The following is a 9,856-nucleotide window of genomic DNA, read 5'->3' as shown; positions in this document are numbered from 1 at the left end:
TGTGCTGGAAAATAAACCCAGAATAAATCCATAGGCATGATACAACTGAACCACCTTCTGGTAAGGTTTTATTATAATCATTGTATGAGCAAAAGAAAGGAGAGAACCAGAGCAGAGCTCTGGCATCTACAGGAGTGGCGATCCAAGCCAGGACCTCGTGTGCAAGTCCTGTGCTCTGCCGTTGGATTACATCTGCAGCCACCCGTTCTTTTTCTTTTTAAAGTTGTTGATTAGCAGGAGAGGGAGCGCACACCAGTCCTTCATTGCAGCCTGTGTGTTGCTAGGGATTGAATCCAGCACCTCATTCTTGACAGTCCAACACTTAACCCACTGTACCACCTTCTGCACCGGAAGTTTTATTCTAACAGTTTTAGATGCAGAGACACCAAAGCACAAGTCTATGGAATCCCCTTGACACTCTCAGGTGGGGCCAGGGGTTGAATCCAAGACCTGACCCCTACACATTGAACCACCTCACCGTTCCCAACCCCCTTCAAATGCTTTCAGCTTCTAGAGTAATACTTGACTTGTTCTTCCACCTCCTGAGCTCGAGAAACTGGATGCACGGCCTCGAGGATTGTGCAGTCAGTCAATCACTGACTCGCAAGCAGGAGCACCTGAATTTGATCCCTTGGCATTGCAGGTGTCAGACGCTCTGGGTCGCTCAGTCTTTCTCTCTCGTATGTGTGTGTTTGTTCTTTCACGTAATACAGGGATGGGAGCGGGGCCCCGCGCGGCACACCTGGCTAAGCACAGATTACCATATGCAAGGGCCCAGGTTCAAGCCCCCACTCCTCACCTGCAGGGGGGGACACTTCATCAGTGAGGAGGCAGATCTTTCTCCCTCTCAATTTATCAAATAAAATCGCAAAAAGGCCATGGGAGCAGTGGATTCGTAGCACTCACACCGAGGCCCAACTAACCTTGGTGGCAATTTTTTAAAAAATGATTTAAAAAAAATATATAGAGAGGAGCCTGGTAAATGGCTCTTGGGTAGAGTCAGGCCTTGGGCTTGACTCCTGGCACCACACGGGAGCATCAAGACTACCACCAAGGGACTCTGTGGGTGACGGAATAACCTGGGTTCGTCCCCATCTCGCAGCACCACGTCAACAGCACTGACGGCCGCCGTGGAGGCTGGCAAGCAGGAGCACGCGGAGTCTGTGGGGACAGCGGGGTTTCCGTCTCACGCAGAAAGAAAAGCGAAAGAGAAAAGGAGCGAGCGGGGCCGGGCGGTCGCGCAGCGGGTTAAGCACAAGGACCGGCGTGAGGATCCCGGTTCGAGCCCCGGCTCCCCACCTGCAGGGGAGGCGCTTCACAGGCGGCGAAGCAGGTCTGCAGGTGTCTATCTTTCTCTCCCCCTCTCTGTCCTCCCCTCCTCTCTCCATCTCTCTCTGTCCTATTAAAATAGCAGCAGCAGCAGCAGCAGCAACAAAAATGGGGAAATGGCCTCCAGGAGCAGTGCATTCGTAGCGCCAGCACCGGCCAAGCCCCAGCTATAACCCTGGAGGCAAAATAAATAAAATTCTTTTAAAAAAACAACTGGGTAAAGGGAAGACCCTGATGGAGAGAAACCACAGACCACTTCCACCAGCTTTTCTTTCCTATTTAAAACTTATTTAACACAGAAGAGGGGGCGAGAGGCTGGGGGCGTCACTCCGGCAGGGGAAATGCCACTCGGGACCCCCGGGAGCCCGTGCTTCCGCGCCGAACGCCTCGTCCACCAGCCGCCTTCCATAACCTTCACGAACGCCTTTCCCGGGAGACGCGGCCCAAGATGGCGGCAGTCACGTGCACGACGTGATGACGCAACGTCGGCCCGCACGGAGGCGCCGCCTTAACTCCCCCCTCCACGCTCACTCACTCACTCAGTTTTGCCCCCCTGGCCTCCCCCGCCCCCGGCCTGCTGTAGATCATGCCGCCGGCCGCGGCTGTGACTGCCGGGGAAACGGTGGCTTAGGACAGCTGGCTGTTAAGTAACACTGAGTCTCCCCTTCCCGCCTGAGCCGAGAGAGAGAGGGGGGGGGCACGTCCCACGCCGCGTGAGGGGGTGGGGAAGCGGGGGTGAGTTTGGATCCGCCAGGGAGGGGGGAGTGGAAGTTCCCGCCCCGGACAGCGGCACCGCGGCAGCCACAGGTAAGCGAGGGGCGGGGGTGGGACGTGCTCCGTGTCCCCGGCAGGGGGAGGACGCGGGGACGCGGCTCGGGCGGGGACGTCGGGACAAGTCACGCGCCGTGTCGGGGGTCGCGCGGCGCGGCGCGGCGCGGCGCGGTGGGGGAGGGGCGCGGCGGAAGGGGGAGGGGCCACCCGCCGGTGCCCGGCGCGCGCACTTCCGGCCGTCGCGCTGTGCTTCGCGCCGTCCGCTGTCTGTCGGCGGGCCCCGGCCGGTCCTCCCCGCCGCCGCCGCCGTCCCCGCGGCCCCCGCGCAGCTCGGGCTTCCGAAGCCGCATCTCCGCGGCCCGAGGGCTCGGCGCGGGTTGGGGACCCCGGGAGGCCCAGGCTTCCGCGCGGGGCGGGCCGGGCCGAGGCCGCTTAGCACCGGGGGGAAGCCCCGCCGTCCGGGGCGCCAGCAGCCGGCCCCGGGGCGGTGAGGGGCCGCGGCCTCAGCGGGCGGGGACGCGCCGGCTCCGGGCTCGAACCCGCGGCGGTGGCGGCGGACAGCCGGTGGCCCGTGACGTCGACTCTGGAGGAGCCGCGGGCTGTCGATGGTCTCCGGAGCTTCCCCGCGTAGCTCGGCCCTTGGTCGGCGAGAGAAAGGGTGTGTCCGTGCCCCCCGAGCCACGTCTCCTAAGGGCTTAAGCGGCTGTATTAAAATGCGACCTGCCCTGTGAACCTGATTATGACTGTTGTAATTTTGTTAATTTTTCTTAGAGCACTGCCTCGGCTCTGGTTCCTGGTGGTGCGGGGATTGAACCTGGGACTCCGGAGCCTCGGGCTGGACGCCCACCCGCAGGCCAGCCGCCGGCGCCCCTGCACACCCGTGGGTGCCGGGCCTCGTCCTGAAAGACTTGGCCCACTTCTCGCGAGAGGGAGCGAGACCGGAGTCCTGAGGCTCGAGCCTGGTTGTGCAAGTCCTGGCTCTTCTGTCTTATTTATTTACTTTAAAGATTTTATTTATTTTTCGGGAAGATAGAAGGAGAAAGAGAGGACCAGACATCATTCTGATACATGTGCTGCTAGGAATTGAACTCAGGACCTCATGCTTGAGAATCCAACGCTGTATCCACTACGCCACCTCCCAGACCACACAAAGCCTATTTTATTTTTATTATTACGGTTTTTATTTATTAATGAGGAAGCTAGAACCAGACATCACTGTGGTACACATGTGCTGCCGGGGACTGAACTCGGGAATCTTATGCTTGAGATTCCAGTGCGTTTATTCCCTGCACCACCAGGAACCCAGACCACTTTATCTCTTTTTAATGCTAGGCTTTTTAATCCTTTTTATTAATTATTCAGTAGACACATTGAGAGTGGAGGGAGGGAGGGAGGGAGAGAAACAGGAGACACCCGCAGACCTCGTCCTCCCTGCAGGTGGGGACCTGGGGCTTGAACCTCGGTCCTTTTGTACTGTGGTATGCGTGCTTAGCCAGTTGCACCATCGCCTGGCCCCCCTTTTTTTTTTTTTTTTTTAATCAGAGCACTGCTCAGCTCTGGGACTTTGGAGACTGGGACATCAACGTTTTTTGCTTGACCGTAATGCTGTCGCTCCACACCCTCGGATACTTTATTTTGTCGCTGGAGTTCCCATTGGGCCTCCACGCATGCAGTACAGCTCCACCGTTCCTGGTCTCCCTCTCTCCCACATACCCCCCTTTTCCCCCTCTTTCTAACTGTAACACTGTTTGTGAACACACGCACACACACCGCTGGTGGGGACAGTGCTTGAACTCAGGTCCTTGCTGATGGTAATGTATACATTCTACCAGGTGTGCCACCACCCTATTTATAATTATAAGAACGGAGAAAGAGGGGGCACACACACACAGGCACACCAGAGCATCACTGGCACACGTGAGTGCCAGGAATCAAACTTGGGACCTCATGATTCAGAGTCCGGCGCTTGATCCACTGTGTCGCCTCCTGGGCTGCTAAAGATGTCTTTAGCTATTGCACCTGTCAGTTTTCAGTGGTAAGCCCACCTAGACACACTGATGGATTCAGTAATGAACGTGCAGGCTGCCAGGCTGCTTTGGGAACAGGATGTGGTCTGACTACCCAGAACTTCCATTCAGTACTGTGACGAGTACCAGGAGATTGGGGAGGGGTGCTGTGGGGATATTAGAGTTTCTGTACCAGGCTTGGGGAAGTTTGCCTGCAGGAACAACTCTTAGGAATAAGCCACCTGTAGTGAAAGGGAATAGTGTTTCTGACTGAGGAAATTGCATCTTTGAAAGCCTTAAAGTCAGAGAAAGCAAGGCAGGCACATTTGAACATCTGACAAAAATCCAGTATGACTAATAGGAGCAATTTTGAGGGAAGATAACAAGCTCAGTTGTGGAAATGTTGAGCAAGAGACTCCTGGCCCTTAAGCTTACCGTGATCCTGCATCCTGCACGTGAGGAATCCAGACTGCGCCAAATGAGAATGCTATGTAAGGGCGGGGAGACAGCATAATGGTTCTGCCAAAGACTTTCATGTCAGAGGCTCAGGTCCCAGGTTCAGTCCCCAGCACCACCATGAGCTAAAGCTGAACAGTTCATTAAAAGTAATAAATGTATATGTGTGTGTGCATATATATATATATATATATATATATATATATATATAGGGGGCATCTGCTGTACTATACTGTGTTGGTATTTATTACGACTGCGGAGTTGAGAGCCTGCTGGGAAAATAGGTCTGATGGTGAAAGCACTTGAGTGTCAAGTAACCTCAGATGTATCCGCAAGGTAGCGGAGGCATGAAAGGAGGCCCCTGGAGGCGGCGCACCTGGTTGAGTGCTAAGTGCAAGGACCGGGGTTCCAGCCCCCGCACCCCACCTGCAGCGGGCTCAATTCACAAGTGGTGAGGCAGGTCTACAGGTGTCTTTCTTTCTTCCTATCTTCCTCTCCCCTCAATTTCTCTCTGTCCTATCCAATAAAATGGGGGGGGGGGGATTCATAGTGCCAGCACCAAGCCCCATTGATAACCCTGGAGGAAAAAAAAAAAAAAAAAGGAACCTGCAGTACTTGGAAACATGATATTTGGGAGAAGAGGAGTTTGCTAGGTGGACAGTGAGGTATTCCTGGAAGAACAGTGTAGAATAAAAGATGGACTTTAGATTAAAACATTCCTGGCTTCAGATCTTGTCTCTGTGTTTTTTTACTATGATACACATAGTTATGACAGTTTTGTGAGTTTTTTCTTTTTTTATGAGAGCTTAAGATAGAGAAGAGGGAACTGGAGCATCACTCTGGAACAGGCAATGCTGGGAATTGAACTCAGTACCTCATTCTGAGAGTCCATTGCTTTATCCAGCGTGTCACTCTCAAGGCTGAAAGCCTCAGTTCTCTTACTATTTTATTGCCACCAGGGTTATCGATAGGGCTCATTGCCAGCACTACAAACCTGTCATTCCCAGTGGCCATCCCCCCCCCCCCATTTTTATTAGATAAGACAGAAATTGTAGGGGGAGAGGTAGGAGGGAGTTGGGGGAGGTTGGGCGGTAGCACAGCGGGTTAAGTGCCTGTGGCGCAAAGCGTAAGGGCTAGCCTAAGGATCCCGGTTCGAGCCCCCGGCTCCCCACCTGCAGGGAAGTCACTTGCAAGTGGTGAAGCAGGTCTGCAAGTGTCTTTTTCTCTTCTGTCTTCCCCTCCTCTCCGATTTCTCTCTGTCCTATCCAACAACAGCAGCAGCTATAACAATAATAACAACCACAAGGGCAACAAAATGGGAAAAATAGCCTCCAGGAGCAGTGGATTCGTAGTTCTGGCACCGAGCCCCAGCAGTAACTTTGAAGGCCAAAAAAAAAAAAGAATGGGAGAGAGAGAGAGGAGACCTGCTTCACGGCTAGGGAAGTGTCCTCTGCAGGTGGAGAGCTGCGGCTCAAACCCCAGTCCTTGTGCATGGTAATTGTATTATCGGGTGCTCCGCTGCCTGGACCCCCTCAGTTTTTTTTTTTTTAACTTTTATTGGATGGAGACAAAATTAGATGGAAGGGGGGGAGGGAGATAGGGAGAGAGAAAGAGAAACACCTGTAGCACCACACCACTCGTGAAACTTCCCCCTGCAGGTGGGCACCAGAGGATTGAAGCCAGGTGCTTCTGCATGATGAATGCCCTCAACCAGGTGCACCCCCACCTGGCCCCTGAAAATCTTCTAAGATCATATGTGTGTGTGTATACACACACACACACACACACACACACACACACACACACACACACACGAGAAAGGAGAGAGAGAACCAGACATCACTGATTGAACTCAAGACCTCATGTTTGAGAATCTAATTACATTATCTACTACACCACCACCTGGTCCCTGAAAATCTTCTAAGATCATATGTGTGTGTGTGTGTGTGTAGACACACACACACACACACACACACACACACACACGAGAAAGGTAGGAGAGAAAGAACCAGACATCACTCTGATTGAACTCAAGACCTCATGTTTGAGAATCTAATTACATTATCCACTACACCCCCACCTGGCCCCTGAAAACCTCAATTTTTGCATGTCAAAAATGGAATCCAGGAGAGGAAATATTAAAAAATGTCTTAATTTAGTGCCTTGTATAAAGTTTTTCTTTCTTTGCAGTGTTTCTTTAGAGTGTCCTTCCGTTGTTCTATTTCTCTCTGTATTGGAAAAGGGAAGGGGGGGGAAGGCCCACCTGGAGAAGTGGAGCTGTTGTGGAAGAAAGTAAAGTGTGGGGGTGTATATTGTGGAAAACTGGGGCCTCGTGGGCGTGATTTCACCATTCCACGACACTCAACCCTCCAGATAGAGGAGGAGACACCACAGCCTCAGCGACTCCCCTCCCACAAGGTCCTGGGGCTTAAAACTGGGGTCCTGGGGTTGCATGCCTAACCATGCAGGCACCGGACCTGGTGAGCTATCTCTGTGGCCCTGAAAAAGCTAAACATTTTATGTTTGAGGTGATTTTTTTTCCTTTTTGTTTGTTTATTTATTGTTACCAGAGCACTTTTCAGTGCTTGTTTATGTTGGTACAGGGGACTGAACCCAGAACTTTGGAGCCCTAGGCATGAGAGTCTCTTTGCATAAACATTATGCTGTCTCCCGTTTTTTTTTTCCTATTAAAGATTTGTATGTGATAAGGAGAGAACCAGATCGTTACCCTGGCCCATGCATGTCATGCCAGAGATCAAACTCAGGACCTCATACTTGTAAATTCATTGCTCTAATTCTTCATTTATGAGGTGATTACAATGATTACTATTATCATCATCATCACCACCAGGGCTTTACTGCTTCTGGCTGTATTTTTCAGAGAAACAGACGGGGTGGAGGGGTGGGAGGGAGACAGGGTAACATAAACTTGCTTTCATTGTGGCAGGAACCAGGCTCAAACATGGGTCATTTTGCACATGACAAGGTAGGCACAGTGAGATATTTTACATATGAAAACATAGGCTAAAGAAAACACTGAGATCTGGAAGATGATAAAAACAGAGAAGACAGCTAACAAACACCTCTACTGGGGAATTAAATGTAAAACGTCTAGTCACTGCCCTGCTTATGGTTGAGTTGGGGTTTGAACTAGGGACCTTTGTAGCCTTATGCATGAAAGTCTTTTTGCATAACCATTATGCTTTCTCCTTGAGATGCTAGTAATTTTTAAAATATATTTTTTTAAACTTTTTAGGGGCCGGGTGGTGGCACACCTGGTTGAGCGCATGTTATTACAATGCACAAGGGCACGGGTTTGAGCCCCTGGTCCTACCTGCAGGAGGAAAGCTTTGCGAGTGGTGAGGTAGTGCTGCAAGTGTCTCTGTCTCTCTCCCTATCTATCACTCACTTGATTTCTGGCTGTCTCTATCCAGTAAATAAAGATTTTTTTAAAAGTTTTTTTTCTTTTTATGAAAGAGAGAGACTGACCAGAGAGCACTGCTCAGCTCTGGCTTATGGTAGGACTGGGGATTGAACCTGAAACCTTGGAGGTTAAGGCTTGAAAGTCTTTTGCATAACTATTATGCTGTTTCATATATATGTGTGTGTGTGTTTACTGGAATACTGCTCAACTCTGGCTTATGAGTGGTGCTGGGAATTGAACCTGCAGTTAAAAGAACTTTAGGCATGAAAATGGTTTTTGATTAACCTGCAGGTGGGGAGCAGGGCCTCAGACCCTGGTCTTTGCACTTGGTAATGTGTGCACTCAACCCTGAGTACCACTGCCCGGCTTCCTGTACCATTTTTGCTTAGCCAGTAATCCAGTGAACACTGGGATGCCTTTACCTTAGGATGGCCCACAGTGGGATCTTACTTTGAGTGTTTATCTGTACCCAAAAGTGGTATTTTTAATTTATTTTTATTTTTTATTTTTTTAATTCTATTTATTTATTCCCTTTTGTTGCCCTTGTTGTTTTATTGTTGTAGTTATTATTGTTGTTGTCGTTGTTGGATAGGACAGAGAGAAATGGAGAGAGGAGGGGAAGACAGAGAGGGGGAGAGAAAGACAGACACCTGCAGACCTGCTTCACCGCCTGTGAAGCGACTCCCCTGCAGGTGGGGAGCCGGGGTTCGAACCGGGATCCTTATGCCGGTCCTTGCGCTTTTCGCCACCTGCGCTTAACCCGCTGCGCTACAGCCCGACTCCTGGTATTTTTAATTTTTAAAAAAGATTTTATTAATGAAAAAAAAAGAGAAAGAACCAGAACCAGATATCACTCTGGTACATGTGCTGCCGGGGATTGAACTTGGGACCTCATGCTTGAGAATCCAATGCTTTATTTACTGCCTCGGCAGTATTTTTAATATTCTGAGTAGCTGTATCATTTTACTTAAAACAGCGCATTAAGGTACCCATTGTCCACATCCTTACCAACACTTACTTTTATTATTTATTTATTAATTTTTAATTTAGCTCTGGTTTATGGTGATGCCAGGGATTGAACCTGGTACCTCCAAGCCTCAGACATTAAAGTTCTTTTTTAAATTTTATTTATTTATTTATTTTTACCAGAGCACTGCTCAGCTCTGGCTTATGGTGGTACAGGAACTTGAACCTGGGACTTTGGAGCCTCAGGCCTGAGAGTCTAGCCTCTTTGCATAACCATTATGCTACCTACCCTCTGCCCTTTCTTAATTTTTAAAAATTTGTTTGCCTCCAGGGTTACTGCTGGGCTCAGTGCCTGCACTGTGAACCCACCGCTCCTGGAGGCCGTTTCCCCTTTTGTTGCCCTTGCTGTTTATCGCCGTTGTTGCCATGGTTGTTGTTGGATAGGACAGAGAAAAATCGAGAGAGGAGGAGAAGACGGAGAGAGAAAGAGACATCTGTAGACCTGCTTCACTGCTTGTGAAGCGACCCCCCCCCCCCCCCCGCAGGTAGGGAGCGGGGCCTAGAATTAGGATCCTTGCGCACTCCCCGCTGGCTACTGCCCAGCCCTCTCGACATTCAAGTCTTCAGTGGGCTGGCAGAATAGCTCACTTGGATAGTGTGTTTGCTTTGTCATATGCATAACCCAGGTTTTTTGTCATATGCATAACCTGGCTCCCATGTCACTAAAGGAAGCATCGGTGTTGTCATTTTTCTAGCTCTATTCTTTTTTTTCTTTTCTTCCCCCCCCCCCCCACACACACAGGGTTATTGCTGGGCTGGTGTCTGCATGATGAATTCACCACTCCTGGTGACCATTTTTTTTCTTAACTTTTATTGATTGATTGACAGTACAGAGATTTAGAGG

At 50.5% G+C, this 9,856-nt stretch overlaps 1 protein-coding gene across 1 annotated transcript in view; it reads left to right on the top strand.

Annotated features, from left to right (window-relative positions):
* The first annotated feature begins 1,865 nt into the window (after positions 1-1,865).
* The window catches only part of ATF1 (activating transcription factor 1), a 49,440-nt gene continuing 41,449 nt past the window's right edge, over positions 1,866-9,856 (top strand). The window contains exon 1 of the mRNA XM_016190578.2: positions 1,866-2,136. The gene's annotated coding sequence lies outside the window, so the exon portion shown is untranslated. The remainder of the gene's footprint in view (positions 2,137-9,856) is intronic.

This window comes from Erinaceus europaeus, chromosome 7 (assembly GCF_950295315.1).
Source record: "Erinaceus europaeus chromosome 7, mEriEur2.1, whole genome shotgun sequence".
Lineage (NCBI taxonomy): Eukaryota > Metazoa > Chordata > Mammalia > Eulipotyphla > Erinaceidae > Erinaceus > Erinaceus europaeus.
The sequence above is the reverse complement of the archived record's forward strand: the minus strand, read 5'-3'. Positions and strand labels throughout refer to the sequence as shown.